This window comes from Canis lupus, chromosome 36 (assembly GCF_048164855.1).
Source record: "Canis lupus baileyi chromosome 36, mCanLup2.hap1, whole genome shotgun sequence".
NCBI classification, from domain to species: domain Eukaryota; kingdom Metazoa; phylum Chordata; class Mammalia; order Carnivora; family Canidae; genus Canis; species Canis lupus.
The window spans coordinates 1,652,849-1,675,495 of record NC_132873.1 but is presented as its reverse complement, the minus strand read 5'-3'; the positions used below and the strand labels follow the sequence as shown (position 1 = coordinate 1,675,495).

Below are 22,647 nucleotides of genomic sequence, written 5' to 3'. Positions count from 1 at the left end.
GACTATTAGGTAATGACCCAAATCCCATAAAAAGCAATAGAGGCTATTGCCAGAAGGGGAGAAGGAAGCACTGCTGTTGGGTTTCATGATACAATCTGAGAATTTCCAGGCCCCCTGGTAGGTGGATATCTGTTATTTTAGCCAATGAAACTAGAGAATCCTCCCATCTGAATCAAGATGCCACTGACAGGTTGGTGCCAATGATGCCTCTTAGCAGACTTCTGTCCCTCTCCAACAGCTGGCATCAATATATGACAAACACCTTAGATGCATAGTTCTGATTAAGCAAAGAGAAAAATCAGAAATTCCATCACTGGTTTTATGCTTATCATGCTTAAGACTACAACAAGTTCTAATTTCAAACAGGATGCAGACTTTCACCAAGAATATAGGGTGTTTGGAAGTGTTTTAGTCACCCTAAAAGACACTTCTTTGGGAACAAAAAGGGAGAGAAATTCAGAGGATGATATTGAAAGAGATTTGAGACATTCTCTAAACCTTTTACTCCCAGAAATGGAATGCTCTCATTCCATTTCTTTGCAAGTTTCTCCAACCCAAAATACGGTGCAGTTGATGCTGTCTTGTGTGGAATAACCTGTGTATACTACGAGTGTTTAGAGAGAAGAGGCCTCAGGTGGATTGGTGAATTGAATAAAGATTCCTATATGAGGTAGGACTTGAGACAATGAAAAATAGTGAAAGATTTCAAAAAGCAAGAGAAGTGAACAAGACATTCTTCAGCCTAGAAGACATAACGTGTCTAGTGGTCACATGAAAGTAACTTAGTGTTTCTCTTTCTTTTAATTGTTTTCCATAAGGTTTGTTTCCTCCATAGTCCCCAATCTGGAAGGACATAGACATGAGGAATTTATTAAACTGACTTCTTAATTCTTAACTGCAGCTTCTTTATTTAGCTGAGAAAACAAATTTATCTTAAGTATCGAATGTCCATGTCTCTTCCTTAAGCCACACAAATTGTGCAGTCACTACTTTATGGAAAAAATTCATAGAGTATATACTCTACCTGGTTGCTTTTTAAATTAATCACTACATTTAAAGAATTGACACTAAAATCCCATGCTAAGAGTATGACTTAGAATAATGTGCTTCCCCCCGCCCCCCCCCCCCCACTGTAATCAGCTCCTGCTGGTTTATCTATTTCACAGAATTTACAGCCTGAATGTTTCAGTGTTGCTATGGTTATCTGAGCTTCTTCCCCTAGGTCTGTTAACAATGAATATTTTAGAGATCTTATACTTGATACTCTTACTGATGCTTTTTTACTTCATGATATGAAGCTAGAATCAATACCTTTCCTTCCACTTCAGTTATTTATGAGAATGTAAGCTCTCACTGATTCAAAGGCTGAAAGAAGTCTTATTGTGGATAAGTCAGAATTTTAAGACATATGGAGACAGGACCCTCAGAAACAAGTCCTTTTTATGTGTTAGGTGATGCTAGCTTTTGGTTTCCTCCAACCAACCCTTGACGATAATCTGCCCTTAACTCTTCTCACTGTGACCCTCTACACTTCTCTTCTACCTTTAATCGACCTCAGGCTAGGAACCTGTGAATCTCATTGCCTCCAAAGTCTCACCTCAAATGGAAGAAAATAAAAAATGCACACTCATGTCTGACAGCAGGGACCTCAAGAGGAGAGGGCTCAGTTCATGGGAATGGATCACAAATTATGAATCATCAAGTATTATGGAAGGATAAAAAAGAAATTACATTAAATCCTTTCTTCTACTCATCAAATAACACTAACTTTCTAAATCTAATCCTATTGAGACAATGCTCTGAATTACTGTTACCATAATCAGAGTTTAGTCTGATGTTTATGGTGTGAAGAATAAACATCGGAAGCTGGAGCAAATGTTAAGGATCTATGACCTCTGGCGTGATGTTGCAGTTTCAGTTGCAAGGCTATCCTTCATGCTATTTCCTCCTAGGTGCTCTGGGTCCTGGGACATGGGTGACCTTTGGGGTTTGAGAGAAAGTTCTCCCAAGGGCATAGATAAGTGAGTCATGGAGGCGACAACCCTTGTTAACTTGCATTTGAGTTTTGCTTACAAAAATAGAACTACAAATGGATATTCTTTCTGACTGTTCATTACAAAATGTACAAATAAGTCCAGGTCTCTAATGGAAAGGTTTAACAGCTTTTTCGTGGGTAATAAAATGCTTTTGAACTTTCTTGAACTAACTTTAGCATTTCTCAAGGACTTTATACTCTGCACTGATTGTCCTTTCTAACAACCTAACTGAGGTTGCTTTGACCAGTATTTGTCTTCTTTCCCATAGCAAGTGGCTTCACTGAGGCAGAAGCGCCATTTTAGATAGGTGTCACCAGCACTTAACAGAGAGCCTGCCAAAGCATGAGCACTTGATGAATGCTTATTGAATGGAGAATGACCATTTTACCTTCTTGGATGGCTGGAGAGACACACAGTTGTGTAATTGATCAGATTGCAGACCCTGAGTGAGGCTCCTGTGGTCCTGGGGTACAGTGTCAATATGAGGCTTTTCTTCTACCTCTTAATTTACAGGACAAGGATTACCTATTGGTTAATTTATAAATTGGAAACATTATTTTTTTGATTCATATTCATAGCTGCTATCAGTGGTCCGTTTTTTCTTTTGTCATAATAGTAGTGTTACATTAGAGCATTTATGTTTAATATTTATAACCTATCTTGTTTCCCAAAGAGATGGAATGACTTGTGGATATATTTATGCTATGTCTGACTATTTTAAAGAAAGAAAAAGGGGAAAACATAGAGGAAGAAGCATCTTGCTGAGGAATAAAATGAACAAAAATGAGAGGAGTGTGTGACCTGGTCTCTGACAGTAGTTATTATTGGTTCAGTGTAATTAGTGGCAGGGTTTAAGTGGGGTCATAGCACATGTATAGGTGATGGAAGGAAGGACAGTGCACAGAGTTCTTAGAAATGAAGCTGAAGAGATGGCATGGTTAATGCTGAAGAAATTAGGCTCAAATAGTAGAGAGATAGCAAGGAGTCCTTGAAGAACTTGAAGCAAGAGAATGAGTGAAATAATCAGATTTGTGCTTTTATTTTATTTTTAGATTCATTAAACCCAATTAATTAATATTGTTTATATAATTATAAACAATATAATGTATTATTTGCTTCAGAGGTGAGGTCAGTGATTTATCAGTCTTATATAATATGCAGTGCTCACCACAACACGTGCCCTCCTTAATGTGCATCGCCCAGCTACCCCATCTCTTCCCTCCCTCCAGCAACCCTTAGTTTGTTTCCCATGATTAAGAGTCTCTTACAGTTTGTCTCCCTCTCAGGTTTCATATTTTATTTTTTCCTCTCTTCCCCAATGATCCTGTTTGTTCCACAAATTCCACATACGAGTGAGATCATATGATGATTGTCTTTCTCTGATTGAGTTATTTCATTTAGCATAATACCCTCTAGTTCCATCCACGTTGTTGCAAGATTTTTTGATGACTGAGTAGTATTCCACTGTATATAATACCACATCATCTTTATCTATTCATCTGTCGATGGACATCTGGGCTCTTTCCATAGTTTGGCTACTTGTGGACCAGACTTGTGCTTTTAGAAAGATTCATTCTGTCAAAAAAGGCATATTGGAAAGATAAAATTGTCTGCAGGAAGGCATCAAAACTGGACATCAATCCATATGGGGATAAACTAAGGAAGAACAGCTAAAGGTGAAAAGGAGGGAATGGGTAAAGCATTTTAAAGAAAGGTGAATTAAAGGACCAGGCCACTAGTATAGAATATGCCAGAGATGGGAAAGCATAAATGACCATGTGGTTTCCAGCTTTGAAGGTGGTTGGTTCACCATGATTAGGAATAAATATAGGAGAAAGAGCAAGATACTTTTGAATATGTTGAGTTTCCTGAGATAGGGGAAATGAGAGAGTATAATAATTAAAAATATTTCAAGTCAATAAGATAGAAGGAGGACCAGATACTGTTCAATGTTGTGATGAGCCTTGATTCTCAGAGTATAAGGAGAAATTTCTATAAACTATCATCAGCCAATTGTCTATAATCAGCACATGCAGAGTTGATCATACTTATCTACTCTTCAGAGCCAAGAAGAGATCAATAAATGCTGTAAACATGATTAGTGCAGTTCCCATATCTATGCTGATGGGCTCTGGAGTGTCCCATCAAACACACAGGTGCACTGCAAGATGTTGTGCAGTTTCAATGGAAATACAACAATACTTGTAAGAGACTGTTGAACAATTGCCACCAAGTGTCTGAGCCTGACTATTTCATAAATCAGAAGTGTTAAATATTACTTTTGACCTAGGAACACCACGAAAGAATTACTGAGACACTGAGGACATGGTGGACTGAAAAAGTTTGGAAACTTCTTCACTATTATAAGATTTTTGACAGATTTCACCTTAAGTAATCATAAATTCTACTTTCTAAGATCATGAATAGGTACACACATTCCAGAATTTGTCTCATTACTAGTTCTGATTTACTATCAGAAGGCAGACACTCAACCATTGAGCCACCCAGGTGTCCCAGACAGATTCTTCTACAATAATTTTTCTTACTTGAGTTTGAGAATCTGATCGTGACTTTACAGCAGGGTTTAAATTGAGAAATTTCTCTGGAAATTTTCTGGAATTTTGTTTAGCAAATGTTTCTTTGCTTAGCCTAGAATTTCTGTTTTTAAAGATTTTATTTATTTATGAGAGACACAAAGAGAGAGAGAGGCAGAGACATAGGCAGAGGGAGAAGCAGGCTCCCTGCAGGGAGCCCGACGCGGGGCTCGATTCGGGACCCCGGGATCACACCCCGGGCTGAAGGCAGCGCTAAACCGCTGGGCCACCGGGGCTGCCCAGCCTAGCCTAGAATTTATGTCATATGTTTTATAGTTCTTATCAACTAGGTGACCCCACATTTGCCCAAACATGGAATGCATAAACATTTTACAAAATTCATGAATAAGGAGCCACCTGTGTGGCTCAGCTATTGAGTGTCTGCCTTGGGCTCAGGGTGTGACCCCAGGGTCCTGGGATTGAGTCCTAAATTGGGCTCCCTGAAGGGAGCCTGCTTCTCCCTCTGCCTGTGTCTCTGCTTCTCTCTGTGTGTCTCTCATAAATAAATAAATAAAATCTCTAAAAAGCTCATGAATAAGATGTAAGAGAGGATTTTTTTTTTTTTTTACTTACTATACCAAGTTTAAAATTTCCTTAGAGAGAAAAATCTACCAGTCAAGTTAAAAGACACATTTTATCATTTCATTCCTCTCAACTCTTCACCATCAATACTAACAGCAAAGATTAAGGTCTGCAGAAAGTAATCACTTTCTATCAAGCCAAAATATCTGCCCTGACCGTGGACTATGACATTAGCCTGATGCTTAGAGAAAGAAACACAATGTCTTCCAAGTTTTTCCTCCAGATGTGCTTCCATTCACAACCACATTTTTCTTCGTAGTCCATGCAATGAGGCATTTTCCATTAAGTGAATATCACTATTCCCCCTCAAAAAACAGGTTTCTCAGATTTTAATGTGCAAAAGAATCGCCCAAGGAGCTTGCTAAACATGTGGGTTCCCAAGGTCCACTCTCAAGAGATTCTGATTCAAAATATGTGGGGAGGATCCAAGAATCCATGTTTGAAACAAGATCCTTAGATGATTCTGAGGTGGATATTCCTTGGGTCACACTTTGAGTAACTCTGCTCTAGAAGAATGGTCCCCAGAAAGTCAGAGATCCATTGTGTTGTTGCCAAGATACTAGGATTCAGAGTTCTAAAGATAATTTTTCCATGATTTTTTTCCAGTGAGACTCTGATCAAATTTTTAGTCACAGGCATTAAGTCTCTTTGTCACTTGCCAGACATTTAGTGATTTTTACAAGTTCCGTTGTAAAAGGATAAAAGAGATGGAAATAACAGATTGTTATAGTTAGGTATTGTTCTCAATTTATTCACATTCAGACGAACTGTGAGTTTTAATTTCAATGAATGTAATGACAGTACTTTAAAATTCCTGTGTGTAATCTTTACCCAAAATTATGCTAGCTTGCTTTTATAATGTTGTTACTAGGTAACCAGAGAGGGATCTACCTAAAGAATTCTTATTTAAAAAAAAGAAAAACAATGGCATTGTGATTGGACCACTTCACTGCCAATCATTTTTGTGGGAATTGGGGAGGGGAGCTATTAAAGAAACCACACTAGGTCCCACCTTGAAAGAAAATATCCAGCTGAAAGCAAATTCTTTGGACTTCTCCTCTAAAAGTAGAGAGTTACATGGTGTCCCTTCTCTTCTCAAATAAGAAAAAAGCTTTCTGGGCACCTGGGTTGCTCAGCAGTTGAGTGTCTGCCTTTGGTTCAGGTGATGATCCCGAGGTCCTGAACTTGTGGATCAAGTTCCACATCAAGCTCCCCACAGGGAGCCTGCTTCTCCCTCTGCCTGTGTCTCTGCCTCTCTCATAAATAAATAAAATCTTTTAGAAAAAAGAAAAAAGCTTTCTCCTAAGCAAGGCAAGTGTTAAAGTCTGTATGGCAATAACTGAATGCCATGTAATGCTGTTTTTAATAGAAAATAAAAGAAAATGACCCTAGCTTTCCAGGTCTTTTGGTGCCCTGAAATTTTACCTCATTGATCATCTTAAAAGAATTGAAATTAAGTCTAACATGGAGAATAAAGGTCATTGAAATGTTACTGGATATCTAAGAAGAAAGGGTGTGCATATAGAGTATAGAGAAAATAACATCCAATTTAGAAAAGAAATCAGACTTGGAAGGAGGGGTTTGCAGCTCAGGAGCCTGGAGGCAAGCTCCTGGGATCTCAGAGACCAGAATTGCCACCCTGTTCAGTGTAGGTTGTTGAAAAGAATTCAGCTGTGAGTCAGACTGATAAGGTTTTAATTTCTCCTCCACCACCTATGCCTTGTGTATAACCTTGGGCAAATTATTCAACCTTTGTAGGCTTCAATGATCTTATCTTAAATGGGAACAACGATAATATATATTGAATTACCTCAATGGTTGGGATAATCCATAGAAATATTCCATTTGAAATGCCTTATCAGTGAAGATGCCTCACATGGGAAGAACCATCCTACTGTTAGGATCCAATCAGCCACATTGTCAGGGAGAGTCTTGGATGAGTCCTTGTCTTATCCTGAGTGTGTAGTTGGTAGAAAATGTTACTGAAGGGAGAAAAAGATGTGTATGTGCTTACCGATATGGAATAAGCAAACTCTCTGCGGTTACAAAGACAGCTGCTACGACGGAGCCGCCCTCCCTTGAGTCTTCTTCAGCTTGCCAAAAAAGAATCATAATTGCTAGTCCAGTGCCACCATCTTTTTTTAAAAGGAGGATCTTCCTTTCCACATAATAAAGCCTGGGCATGAGAAGTGGGGGAGGGGCAAAAATGAGTAAAGAAAGGTAGCAAGGAGGTTTGGGGAAACCATGAGAGAGATGGTCCAAGCAGCTGTAGGATGCGATAGGTATAAAAAGGGGGAGAAAGCAAGAGGGTTGCTATGTTGATGTCAATCATGTGCTTTGTGTTTCCTTGTGGTTTATGTGGAATATAAAAGATTTCAGGTATTTCAAGATCATTTTTGGCTGCTGGGCTGTGTGTTCTTGACTGTAGCATAACTTGAACTAACGTGATGTACCATTAACAATAATGGTTTCATGAATCCTGAAGAATGACCAAGTCTACCTTTAAAGACTTTAATGTTTCCCACATACCATCCTTTTCCCTCCTGGAAAGAAGGACAACACATGGGAGAAGCCCAACTCAGCCACTTTCCCTCAGTCCTCTGATGTTTTCCCAGAGAGGAAAAGATCCAGGGCCAAAGGGTAGGATGGTCATTCCCTTCTCTCTAGACTCCAGCAGCCTAATAAGGCATGGAATCTCCACTAAGGAGAAAATGGGGTGATGGGAAGTACAACTGGATCTGGAAGCAAAAGTACAGCCGGATCCATCTAAAGCCACACCCTGCTGGCAATGACCTCGGCTCTGACCAGCATCCCCAGCTCATCAGTATTAGAGGCAGGAAACGAGAAGACAGACACACACCAGAAAACTTTTCCTGTAATTCCATAGAGAAAGGACAATAACTAAATAAGATGTGTAGCAAAGGCAGGTGAATACAGAGCAGAGACCAGGAACCAAACACTGCTCTTCTCTTGTGGGAAATGTGCCAGCAAGGAATCTCCGTGAAAGCCAGGACAGCGACTTGCCTCAGGCTTCCTGCTGACATGGAACCACAAGGCCGCCTCTTCCTCCTCCTGTTAGGTAGCAGGCTTTGTCCTAAGTTCAATAGTTTTAAATGTTGAAATCATAGGTTCTAAAACCACATAAAAAGGCTGGTAATTATAACATGTCAAGGAGACCACTATTCCAGTATTTTCTGTTCTTATCAAACAGGTAAAATCACAAATATCCTGAGTAAATGAATTGTCATACATATCCTGAGAAATGGGGAATAAGGTACTTTATAGAGCCAACATTGGACCAGATGGGAAATCTATAAAGGGGAGATGAAGAGATAGTTTGCTATCCTTGCTTGGGTGAAGGGTGGGCTTGTACCATGGCTGTTTTTTTCTGATTATCCTCATTATGAACCAGGAGAAAGACAGAGTGAACTAAAAATTAAAACAGAAGGTGCAACTTAGAAAATAATCAAAAATAAAATGGTAAAATATTAAGATAGATTTGAAAGATAAAAAAAACTATCTGATAAAAGATTCAGAAAACTAAGACTTTATCCAAGTTTAAAAAGTAAGAAAAAATAAGGATTGACCCTTAAAATGATAGAGAATAGAGAAGACAATGTTAGAGCAGTAAAGCTTAGGCCTATGTGTTGTGTTCCAAAGAAAAGGCCCATTACTGAGCAGGTGTCCCACTTCTCCATGACCTTCGCTGGCCAATCAATACTCCTCTGAGAAGATTCTTCAAAACTGACACCATGTCAACAAAAATTTATTTCTTTTAATTATTTTTTATTTTTTTAAAGATTTTATTTATTTATTCATGAGAGACACAGGCAGAGGGAGAGGCAGGCTCCATGCAGGGAGCCTGGCATGGGACTCAATCCGGGGTCTCCAGGATCACACCCTGGGTGGAAGGTGGCGCCAAACCGCTGAGCCACTGGGGCTGCCCATGTCAACAAAATTTTAAAGAATATATTGACATGATGGTTATGTATAACGATGATGAAAGGTAATTAGAGGAAGCAGCAGAAAAATGAAAATAGAATCAAATTTAAATGAAAAGGGAGACAGAAAGCTGGAATATTAAATGTTAGGGGGCCCGAGTCAAATAATGAAAGGTTAAAGTTTTGAGTTATGATAGAAAATAAAAGCCTAGACCGTAAGAGATGAGGAGGTTATAAAATAATTTAAAATAAAATGTAATAAACTTTACATTTTAAAATAAGATGTAATAAACTTTACATTTAATGCTTAATTAAACATTAAAATTACCATGAAATGAATAAAATAATAAAATGCAAAGTTTCCATTCGAGAAACATGGGGAAATTAAAAAGACATAGGTACTAAAAAATGCAGATACCTGAATGCTATTTGTTTTATGGTTTTATTCCTTTTATGTTAATAGAGAAATCCTTGGTAGCACAAAATATAAAAACATTAATACTAGAAGCACAGAAGTTGCAAGCAAGCAAGTGGCATAAGAGCGTATTAATAACTCATGCTCCTGTAGCACAAGTCTACCTGGAGGAGTTGGGGCAAAGATGACGGCACCTTTACCTGAGTGATTCTCAGCTCTGAGTGCATACTGGAATCACCTTCTAGAATATACTTGTGCTATGGCTCACCTCACACCAAGTAATTCAGAGTATCTAACAATGGCGCCCCAAATGATTTCCATATGCAGCCAACGTTGAGAACTACTGCCTTAAACTCTTACTGTTCAACGTGTGCCCAGCTTTGAACACACTCTTCAAGTTTCAGATACAATTAAAGAGGTCAACAATATTCGGAGCAGATAGGCAAGAGTGTATTTCAAGTTCAGCGATGTGCTTGCTGGTTATGCAAATTCCACAAGACTCCCCCCTCACTTCTCAAACAATATTCCATTGTGTGTGTAAACTACAGTTTCCTTATCTGTCCATCGGTTGGTGGACACTTGGATCGTCCCCTGCTCCTTGTTTCTCTCTCTTGGCTGTGGTGCATGATGCTGCAATGAACGTGGAAGGGCCGTTCTTGCTTCAAGATTCTGATTTCACTTCCTTTGGAGATTCACCCAGAGGTAGGATTGCTAGATTGTATAGTGGTCCTATTTTTCGTTTTTTTGTTTTTTTGTTTGTTTGTTTTTTTTTTTTTTTTGAGAAACCTCCAATGCTATTTCCCATAGAGGCAGCATCAATTTACATTACCACCAACTGTGTACAGGGGTCCCTTTTTTTCATATACTGACCAATATTTGTTATCTTTTGGTTTTTGATAAAAGGCATCCTATGAGGTGATACCACAATGCGGTTTTGATTTGGATTTCCTTGAGGATTAATGATGCTGAGCGCCTTTTCATATACCTGTTAGATCATTTAACTACCGGCCATTTGTATGTCTCCTTGGAGAAATGTCAATTCAGATCCTCTGCCCATTTTTTTCCCTTTTTTTTTTAAATAAATTTGTTTTTTATTGGTGTTCAATATGCCAACATATAGAATAACACCCATTGCTCATCCCGTCAAGTGCCCCCCTCAGTGCCCGTCACCCAGTCATCCCCACCCCCTGCCCACCTCCCCCTCCACCACCCCTAGTTCATTTCCCAGAGTTAGGAGTCTCTCATGTTCTGTCTCCCTTCTGATATTTCCCACTCATTTTTTCTCCTTTCCCCTTTATTCCCTTTCGCTATTTTTTATATTCCCCAAATGAATGAAACCATATAATGTTTGTCCTTCTCCGACTGACGCATTTCACTCAGCATCATACCCTCCAGTACCATCCACGTCGAAGCAAATGGTGGGTATTTGTCGTTTCTAATGGCTGAGGAATATTCCATTGTATACATAGACCACAGCTTCTCTATCCATCATCTGCCGATGGACACCGAGGCTCCTTCCACAGTTTGGCTATTGTGGACATTGCTGCTAGAAACATCGGGGTGCAGGTGTCCCGGCGTTTCACTGCATCTGTATCTTTGGGGAAATCCCCAGTAGGCCTCTGCCCATTTTTTAATCAGCTTGTTTTTCAGCTATCGTATTGGAGGAGTTCCTTATATATTTTGGAGATTAATCCTTTATCAGATATATTGTTTGCAAATACTATCTCTCATGCTATATAGGTGGCCTTTCATTTTGTTGTTTATTGCTTTTGTTGGTTAGGAGCATTTTAGTTTGATCCCTATTTTTGCTTTTGTTTCCTGTGTTTTCATTGTCAGGTCCAAGAAATCTTGCCAAGGCCAACATCCAGAAGTTTTTTCTGTTTTCTTCTAGGAGTGTTAATGTTTCAGGTCTTATGCTTAAGTCTTCATTTTGAGTTTATTTTTGTGTATAATATAAGGTAGGGGTCCAATTTCACTCTTTTGCATGCATCTTTTGCATATCCAGTTATCCCAACATCATTTGTGGAAGATGCTATTCCTTCCCTATTGTGTATTCTTTGCATCCTTGTCAAAGGTTAGTTGACTTTATATGCATGAGATTATTTCTGAGCGCTCCATTCTATTCTATTGGTCTATATGTCTGTTTTTTGTTTTTGTTTTTGTTTTTGTTTTTACCAGTATTACATTGTTCTGAGTACTGGAACTTTGTAAAAAACATACTGAAGTCAGGAAGTTTGGTTGATGCCTCCAACTGTGTTTTCCTTGCTCAATATTGTCTTGGTTATTTGGGAGCACTTGTGGTTCTGTATTTTATCTTTTTTTTTTCTATTTCTGTAAAAACTGCCATTGAAATTATGATAGGATTATATTGAATCTGTAGATTACTTTGGGTAATATGGATATTTTAACAATATTAATTAATTATTAATGTTTCGCCTCCTTGGTTAAGTTTATTTCTAAGTATTTTATTCTTTTTAATGCTATTATAAATGGAATTGTTTTCTCAATTTCCTTTTCAGATTACTCATGGTTAATGTTGTAGATTTTTAAATTTAGGCTTTCTTTATCAGGTTAAAAAATTTCCTTCTCAGTGTATGTGTCTTTTTAAAGTCATATGGCAGTGTTGAATTTTCTTTGTGCTTTTTCTGCATTTATGATTTTTATTAGTTTCCCCCTTATCAAATATATTGGTACATTTTTAAAAACACAACACAAACTGTGAATATCTGACATTAAGCCAACTTGGTGATGATTTTATATATTACTAAATTTTATTTGATAATGTTTTGTTTAGAATTTTTGCATCTACATTCATGGGATGAAATAGACAAACACCTAAAAAGGCACAAGTTTATAAAATGGAAACAGAGAAATAAAATCTGATTTGTCCTATTGCTATTAAGGAAATTGAATCTGTAATTAGAACTTTCCCACTGGGCAGCCTCGGTTGCACAGCGGTTTAGTGCCGCCTGCACCCCGGGGCGTGATCCTGGAGACCCGGGATCGAGTCCCATGTCAGGCTTCCTGTATGGAGCCTGCTTCTCCCTCTGCCTGTGTCTCTGCCTCTCTCTCTCTCTCTCTCTCTCTGAATAAATAAATAAATCTTAGGGAAAAAAAAAAAAAGAACTTTCCCACAATGAAGCCCTAGGCCCAGATGGTTTCACTGATAATTTCTACAAAACATTTAGGGAAAGAATAACCCAAACACATCGAAGGAATAAAAAAAAGAAAAAAAGTTTCTCAACTGATTTTATAAGGTCAGGGTAACCTTGATGCCAAAAGCTAAAAAACTACCAGGAAAAAAATAAAATAAAAAATCTTCCATGAATGTAGATGCAAAAATTCTAAACAAAACATTATCAAATAAAATTTAGTAATATATAAAATCATCACCAAGTTGGCTTAATGTCAGATATTCACAGTTTGTGTTGTGTTTTTAAAAATGTACCAATATATTTGATAAGGGGGAAACTAATAAAAATCATAAATGCAGAAAAAGCACAAAGAAAATTCAACACTGCCATATGACTTTAAAAAGACACATACACTGAGAAGGAAATTTTTTAACCTGATAAAGAAAGCCTAAATTTAAAAATCTACAACATTAACCATGAGTAATCTGAAAAGGAAATTGAGAAAACAATTCCATTTATAATAGCATTAAAAAGAATAAAATACTTAGAAATAAACTTAACCAAGGAGAGAATTTAGTCCCTAAATCCTAGCAAATACTGATAGTGCTCCATTCGGATTCTCTTAAATCCTTTTGAAAGGTTTTGTGTACATATTCTCCAGTTTCCATGGGCTTTTCTTTTAAAGACATGTACCTGGGATTCCATTCAGAGGAAGGGTCCCATGGGAACTACAAAGGCTTTTTACCAGAACTGGTAGAAAGCTTGCCTAAGAGTTGATTCTTCTAGATGGCATGGCTATTACTGAGTGGACCAGATTGATTGCCTTGTAGTTGGACAAACTGCAATCTATGTTCAAGGTATCAGGCTGAAGCTGAGACTGTTGAGATGGCACCCCTTACTTGGCTTCTTCTCTTCTCTTTCCTGTTTCTCTCCACTTTCTTACCCATGAATCCTGGGAACACTTTCTTAATTAATCACTTACACAAACAAATCCCTTTCTTGGGTGTCTATTGAATCTCTCTGGGCTCTAATATATGTTAATTTTCTATTTCATAAATTCTCCCATTGTTACTTATTCTTTTTCTCCCTTTTACTCAATATTTATTTTTCTATTGTTATTTTCACTTTTTGATGGATTTTTATGTATTTTGTTTTCTTATTTAAATTCAAGTTAGTTAACATACAATGCAGCACTGGTTTTAGGAGCAGAATCTAGTGATTCATCGCCCACATACAATATACAATACCCAGCGCTCATTACATCACCTGCCCTCAACGCCCATCACTTAGTCACCCCTCCCCCCACCCACTTCCCCTCTAGCAATCCTCAGTTTGTTCCCTGGAGTTAAGAGTCTCTTAAGGGTTGCCTGCTACTCTGTTTTTATTTATTTTTTTATTTATTTTAATTTTCCTTCCCTTTCCCTATGTTCATCTCTTTTGTTTCTTAAATTCCACATATGAATGAAATCATATGGTTTTTGTCTTTCTCTATTAATATTTCACTTATTATAACCCTCTAGTTCTGTCCACATCATTGCAAATGGCAAGATTTCATTATTTTTGATGGCTGAATATATATATAAAGACACTGGCTCTTTTCATATTTTGGCTGTTGTTAATAATGCTGTCATAAATACTCACATGCATGTACCTCTTTGAATCAGCATTTTTGTATCCTCTGGATAAATACTTAGTAGTGCAATTGCTGGGTCATGGGGTAGTACTATTTTTAAGTTTTTGAGGAACCTCCATACTGTTTTCCAGAGTGGATGCACCAGCTTGCATTCCTATCCACAGTGTAAGTATCGACTTTCTCTGCATCCTCGCCAAGATCCGTGGTTTGCGGAGTTTTTAATTTTAGCCATTCTGACAAGTGTGAGGTGGTATTTGTCTATTCATCTACATTTTTAATGTTATTGGCTTAGAGTTGTTTAGAATAGTTTCTTTCTACATTTCTAAAATCTAGGGTTTCTGTGATGGCCTTATCTGATTTTTGTTATTTGTCTCTTCTCTTTTTCTCCTTGATTAGATTTGTTGAGTTTAGAGATTTCATTAGTATTAAAAATAATAATAATAACACCCAAGTGTATTTCACTGTGGTTCTGATTTGTAATTTCCCTGATGATGAGTGATGCTGAAACTGGATTATTTTTTGGATGTTGATTTTGAAGAGTTCTTGTTTAGATTTTGGATACTAACCCTTTATCAGATATGTCATTTAGTAAATATCTTCTCCCATTCTGTAGAATGCCCTTTAGTTTTGTTGTTTCCTTCATTTGCTGAAGATTTTTATCTGGATGAAGTCGCAATAGTTGATCTTGGCTTTTGTTTCTCTTGCCTCTGGAAACAAGTCCAGTAAGAAGTTGCTGTGGCCGAGGTTAAAGAGGTTGCTGCCTGTGTTCTCTAGAATTTTGATGGTTTCCTATTTTACACTTAGGTCTTTTATCCATTTTGAATTTATTTTTGTGTACAGTGTAAGAAAGTGGTCCAGTTTCGTTCTTTTGCATGTTGCTGTCCAGTTTTCCCAATACCATTTGCCAAACACCATTTGTGTCCATTAAATATTCTTTCCTGCTTTGTTGAAGATTAGTTTACCATTAAGTAATGGTGTTTTCCATTCTGTTTCATTGATCTATGTGTCTGTTTTTTTCCAGTACCATAGTGTCTTGATGATTATAACTTTGTAATACAGCTTGAAGCCCAGAATTGTGATGACTCTCATTTTGCTTTTTTTTTTTTTTTAACAAAAACCAAAAACCAAAAACCAAAAAACACTACTTTGGCTATTCAGAGTCTTTTCTGGCCCCTAAAAATAATTTTAGATTTGTTTGTTCTACTTCTGTGAAAAATGCTGGTGTTATTTTGATGTGGGTTGTATTGAATGTATAGATTGCTTTGGGTAGTAGACATTTTAACAACATTCGTTCTTCCAATCCATGAGCATGGAAAGTTTTTCCATTTCTTTGTGTCATCTTCAATTTCTTTTGTACATGTTCTATAGTTTTTGGTATACAGATCTTTTACCTCTTTGGTTAGGTTTATTTCTAGGTATCTTATGGGTTTTGGTGCAATTATAAATGAGATTGATTCCTTGATTTCTCTTTTTTCTGCTTCATTATTGGTGTATAGAAATGCAACAGATTTCTATACCTTGATTTTACATCCTACAACTTTTCTGATCAGATTCATGTATCAGTTTTAACAATTTTTGGTGGAGTCTGTCTTTCAAGCTTTATACATAGAATTTTTGATGGATATTTAGATCATGCATTTGTTTTCAGCTTTTCTTGTTTTTTTAATACTACATGCACATAAGGCAAAGCTTTATTTACGTCTTACAATGGGAGTTATGTAGTTATATTCATTATTAATCAGTTCAAAATGTGTTTGGTTTCCAGTGTGATTTCTTACTTTATCCTTGAGTTTTTTAGAAGTATGTTGCTTTGGGGATCCCTGAGTGGCTCAGCGGTTTAGCGCCTGCCTCTGACCCAGGCTGTGCTCCTGGAGACCCGGGATCAAGTCCCACATCAGGCTCCCTGCATGGAGCTTGCTTCTCCCTCTGCCTGTGTCTCTGCCTCTCTCTCTCTCTCTGTCTCTCATGAATAAATAAATAAATTCTTAAAAAAAAAAAAGTATGTTGCTTAATTTCAAAAGTATTTTTCTACCTATTGTTTTTACCTATTGTTTTTATTTATTTATAAATAAATAAATTGTATTTATTTCTTTAAGATTTTATTTATTTATTCATGAGGCACACAGAGAGAGGGAGAATCAGGCTTCATGCAGGGAGCCCAATGTGGGACTTGATCCTGGATCGCAAGATCACAACCTGGGTGGAAGGCAGGCGCCCAACCACTAAACCACCCAGACGTCCCTGTAAATAGTTTTGCAGCAACAATGCAAAGATAGCACAAAGAGTTCCCACATGACCTGTACCCACTTTCCTCTATTATTAAAATCTAGCACTAATGTGGTACGTTTATCACAACTAATGAAACAATATTGTTACCTTAGTAACTAAAATCTACATTTTACTCAGATTTTCTTAGCTTTTACCTAGTGTCCTTTTTCTGTTTCAGGATTCCATCCAGGATACCGCATTATTTTTAGTCACTGTGTCTCCTTAAGCTCTCCCCGGCTATGACAGTTTCTCAGATTTGCTTGTGTTTGATGAACATGACAGTTCTGAGGAATACCGGTTACACATTTGGTGGAATGTACTTCAATCAAAATGTGTCTGATATTTTCCTCAGGATTAGGTGAAGATTATTTGTATTTGAGAGGAAGACCACCAAGTTAAAGTGCCATTCTCATCACAGGATATCAAGGATGCATACCATCAATATGTCTTATTGTTGATGCTCACCTGGCTGAGGTAGTGTTCGTCGGGTTTCTCTATTATAGAGTTATTCTTTCCCCTCATTTCCAAACTGTCATCTTTATACAGAAGTCAGTAATTACAGCCCACACTTAAAGAGTGGAGAGTTATGCTTCATCTCCTTGAGGGTTACCTATCCCTCATTATTTATAATTCTGCATGGGAAATTTAACTTTTCTCCTCCATTTGACACTTAGGTCTATAATGCATTTTGCATCAATTTTTTTGTAAGATATAAGATCTGTGTCTAGGTTCATATTTTTGGATATGGATGTTCAGTTCCAGTATCATTTATTAAAAATAGTATTTTGTTTCTATTGTCTAAAGTCTTTGCACGTTGTCTCAAATTGGTTGACTATATTGGTATAGAGCTATTTTTAGCTTCTCAATTATGCTGCATTGATCTATGCACCAATTCTTTTGCCAACATCACACTGTATCTATCATATAATCTTAATATTAAATCTTGAAATCAGCTATTGTGAGTCCTTCAACTTCATTCTTAAGTATTGTGTTGGATATTTTTGGTGCTTTGCCTTTCCATATGAACTTTTGAATCATTTTTATGATATCTATGAGATTTTTGGCTGAAACTTTAGGATTGTTTTGAATCTACAGATTGAGTTGGGAAAAATTGACATCTTAACAATATTTAGTCTTCTATTGACTAAATATTCATGTCCCAACTTATGTGAATATGAAATATCTATGCAATTATTTAGGTTTTGTTTTATTTCTTTCATTATTGTTTTGTAGGTTTTGTTTTTTGTTTGGGTTTGGTTTTTTGTTTGTTTTTTGTTTTGTTTCGTTTTGTTTGCTTGCTTTCTTTGCATTCAGGTCCTGTATATGTTTTATTAGATTTATATCTAAGAATTCTTTCCTCCCTCCCTCCCTGCCTACTTCCCTTCCTCCTCCTTCCTCTTCCTCCTCCTCCTCCTCCTCCCCATCCTCCTCCTCCTCCTTCTTCTTCTTCTTCCTTCCTTCCTTTCTTCCTTCCTTCCTTCTTTCCTTCCTTCCTTCCTTCCTTCCTTCCTTCCTTCCTTCCTTCCTTCCTTCTTTTTGCTTTGCTCTTTTAGTGCTATTGCAAATTTTTGTTTGCTTTCCATTCCAATTGCTCATTGCTGAAATATAAGAGAACAATGACTTTTGTTTACCAAAATTGTATCCTGTGATCCTATCTTGTATCCTTTGATTCACTTATTATTTCCAGGATTTGCTGTTGTTGCTTGTTTGTGGTGCTCTACATAAACAATCATGTCATTTGTGAATAAGGGTAGTTTTATTTCTTTCTTTCCAATATGTATATCTTGTATTTATCTCTATTTTCTTGTCTTATTGCACTAGTTAGGACTTCCAGCACAATAATGAATAGGAATGTTAAGAGAGGATATTCTTCCTTTGTTCCTGATTTTTGGGAAAAAGCATCCAGCTTCTCACCATTAAGCATGATGTTGGCTCTAGGCTTTTTGGTAGGTATTTCTTATTAAGTTCTCCTCTATTCCTCATGTTCTGAGAGCTTTTACCAAGAAAGGATGTTGAATTCTGTTAAAAGCTTTTTAGGCATCAGTTGATAGGATTATATGATTTTTTTTTCTTTGGTCTATTTTTCTGATGACTACATTGATTTTCAAATTAGAATAAAATTCAATTGGTCATGGAATATAATTATTTTTATATACTGTTGAATTTGATTAGTTAATAATTTGATGAGGAATCTTGTGTATCTGTTCATGAGAGATACTAGTCTATATTCCTGTCTTATAATATCTTTATTTGAATTTGTATTAGGGTAATGTTGGCTCATAAAATTAATTTTAAGTTATTTCTTCTGTTTCTATTTTCTGGAAGAAATTGTAGAGAATTTGTATTATTTCCTTCAATAAATGTTCAGTAGAATTCACCAATGAAGTCACTTGGTCTTTTTTTTTTTTTTGGAAGATTATTAATTATTGGTTCAATTTCTAGAATATGTACAAAGCTTATTCAGGTTATCTATTTCTCCTTGTATGCATTTTGGCAGTTTGTGTTTATCAAGGAATTGGAACATTTAAGTTAAATTATCAAATTTGTGAGTACAAATTTGTTCACATTATTCCCTTATTACACTTTTAATGTTTATAGGATCAGTATGACAACCCCTCTTTTATTTTTTTATTGATGATTTATGCCTTGTTTTTTTTTTTGTTTTGTTTTGTTTTGTTTTTGGTTACTCTACTTAAATGTTTACCAATTTTGTTGATCTTTTCAAAGAACCAGGTAATGATTTCATTAATTTTCTCTATTGTTTATCTCTTAATGATTTCATTAATTTTTTTATCTAGTTTTGTTATATCTTTTCTTTGTATAAGTTATGCTTAAGGTGTTCTTTCTCTGCTTTCCTAAGGTAGAAGATTATTATTAATCTTAGATATTGTTCTTTTCTTTTTAAAAAATATTTATTTATTTATTCATAGGGACACAGAGAGAGAGAGAGAGGCAGAGACATAGGCAGAGGGAGAAGCAGGCTCCTCACAGGGTGTCTGATGCGGGACTTGACCGCGGATTCTGGGATCATGCCCTGAGCCAAAGGCAGGTGCTTAACCACTGAGCCACCCAGGGGTCCCTTTTCTTTTCTAATATATTAATTGCATGGTATAAATTTCCCTCTAAGAAGTACTTGCACTACACCCCACCAATTTCGATAATCTGTGTATTTTTATTTTCATTTAATTCAAAATATTTTAAATTTTTCCTGGACATCTTTGTTCCATGGGATATTTAGAAATGTTTTGTTTCGTTCCCAAATACTTGGGGATTTTCCAGCTCTTTTTTTGTTGATTTCTTGTTTAATTTCATTTTGGTCAGAGAATAAACTTCATATGTTTTGTAGTGTTTCAAATTTGCTCAGGCATACATTTTGGCCCAGAATGCTGTCTCTTGGTAAATGTTCCATGGAAGTTTGAGAAGATTGTGTATTCTGCTACAATAGGATGGGAGTAGTTTTAAATGTCAATTAGATGAAGTTGGTAATTAGTGACGTTTAAGCCATTTATACCCTTACTGATTTTCTGCCTGTTTGATCTGTCAATTACTGACAAAGGGATGTTGAAGTCTCCAACATCCAACATACTATAGTCTCTGCTAAAATAGTGGATTTGTCTTTTTTTTTCTTTCAGTACAATCAATTTTGCTTCAAATGTTTTGATTCTTTGTTTTAGGTGTATATAAATTTAGAATTATTATATAATCTTGGAGAACTGACTCCTTTATCATTATGTAATACCATCTTACTCCTAATGTTTTTTCTTGTTCTAATGTCTGCTTTGCCTAAAAGTAGCATAGTTAATCCAGACTTCTTTTGATTAGTGTCACCATGACATATCTCTCTCCATTGCTTTATTTTTAGACTATTTTAAGTTTCTGTGTTTAAAGTGGATTTCTTTTAGAAAAGTGTAGTTGAATTTTGTTTTATGATCCCTCTGACAATTCCTGCTTTTTCACTGGTGTGTTTAGATCATTGTTTTAGAACATTAGAAACAGTCTAGTTCACCAAACTTCTGATCACATGAAATTTGAGGGATTAAAAAAACCTTTATGTACATGTTTTTGTCTTTATCTACCTGTATAAATAATTCAACTACCTGTATAAATAATTTGTGAGTGACATTTATATAACCATATTAAAATTATAAACCTTATACAACCGCTAGATTTAGTAAGAACTGGATGAAGATTAAATACAATATTTATGATACATTAAATTATATTTTATGTTATAGAAGAATTTTTTTCTCACTAAAATAATATTAAGTATATTTAAGTGAAAGCAATAGGATTAAATATATCTTTTTTAAAATCTTGGAATAATGATTTTGATAGCAACTTAAATCTGGAAATTTATCTAATAATGATTTTAATGAATGTACAGCTAAAAATTATATCGCATGGAGAAATTTAGATACAAAAGGGGTGAAAACCACATTATTGATTGTGCTTGCTACATAACAATGTTCCCTTTAATCTTCACATGAAATTAGACAAAGGTTTTTGTTTTTGTTTGTCTGTTTTAAATTCCAAAGTAAATTTCTTTCATCCACGATGTCAATCAATTGTTCTTGAGCACTTATCAGAAGGAATTACATTTTTATATTTTTAAAATTGAGTGACGAATCCACTAAAACTCTTTGGAAAATTGTAAAACAGAAAATTCTGTTCCAAGTTTCTAAGTATTCAGATGGGAAAATTTTTATAAGTGATATTTCACATTACTTTTAGCATTATGACAAAAATATTTCAAATGTTGTTTTTTCAAAATGATTTTTCTGTTACATGTTTTTCTCTTCTGTTAAAATGTCATCTTTATCTTGAAAAGACCGATTAAGTGTGTTTATATTTTTCAGAAATACCTACAAGGTAACATACTGCTAGAAGCTATTTGTTATCATAGAAAAGGTCAGAAAATTTCGAATACTAATAATTTTGAGCAAAAGAAACCTGGGATTCACATTTAAGCTCAATAACCTTTAAGTGCTTTGCCACAAAATTAGTGGTTAACATTTTGTTAGTCCTAACCATGGGTGAGGCAGTGCACTGTGTTCTTTATACATTATATTTCATATCATTCCTTCTAATTACCCTTTTGTCATCCTTATTTTCCAAGTGAGGAAACTGGATTCAACATAATGATTAAGTTGCTTGCCCAAGATCCCTTATGGAGTATTTGAGGTCAGATTTTCCAAAAGAAGACACCCAAGAAAGGGATTTGTTTGTGTAAGTGATTAATTAAGAAAGTGTTCCCAGGATTCATGGGTAAGAAAGTGGAGAGAAACAGGAAAGAGAAGAGAAGAAGCCAAGTAAGGGGTGCCATCTCAACAGTCTCAGCTTCAGCCTGATACCTTGAACATAGATTGCAGTTTGTCCAACTACAAGGCAATCAATCTGGTCCACTCAGTAATAGCCATGCCATCTAGAAGAATCAACTCTTAGGCAAGCTTTCTACCAGTTCTGGTAAAAAGCCTTTGTAGTTCCCATGGGACCCTTCCTCTGAATGGAATCCCAGGTACATGTCTTTAAAAGAAAAGCCCATGGAAACTGGAGAATATGTACACAAAACCTTTCAAAAGGATCTAAGAGAATCCGAATGGAGCACTATCAGTATTTGCTAGGATTTAGGGACTAAATTCTCTCCTTGGGGAAAGGACAGATCATCCTAAGGGGGGTGGATAGAGACTAATGACCCTGAGTCAGGGTTATATTCCCTTTGGGTCTTCTGGGTGAGTACAAGTTAGTGAGAGCTTCAACTTTCCTCTTTTACACTAAGAATGGCTTCAGAAATTATTCTAACCATTCAATGGGGGTAAGTAACACCTTTCAGTAGACTATGAAGTGTAGGACTGGGAAAAATGAGTGGTAAAGGACAAGTGAACTTGCTCCATTCCTGCTTCCTGTTGACTATTTGGGAGAGGAATTCCTAGCTCATTAATAGAGCCAGATCAAGAACATTTAGCTATCCTAATCATTGAAAACTAACAACAGCTAACACCTATATGATACCTTTTGAGTGCCAGTGCCGTGTGTATATATATATT

General features: G+C 36.2%; 1 long non-coding RNA gene across 2 annotated transcripts in view; it reads left to right on the top strand.

Moving 5' to 3' along the window:
- The first annotated feature begins 10,130 nt into the window (after positions 1-10,130).
- LOC140625497 (uncharacterized) overlaps positions 10,131-22,647 on the top strand; it is a 110,851-nt gene continuing 98,334 nt past the window's right edge. For both annotated transcript variants that reach the window (XR_012024835.1, XR_012024833.1), the window contains exon 1: positions 10,131-10,270. This is a non-coding gene — a long non-coding RNA (uncharacterized lncRNA). The remainder of the gene's footprint in view (positions 10,271-22,647) is intronic.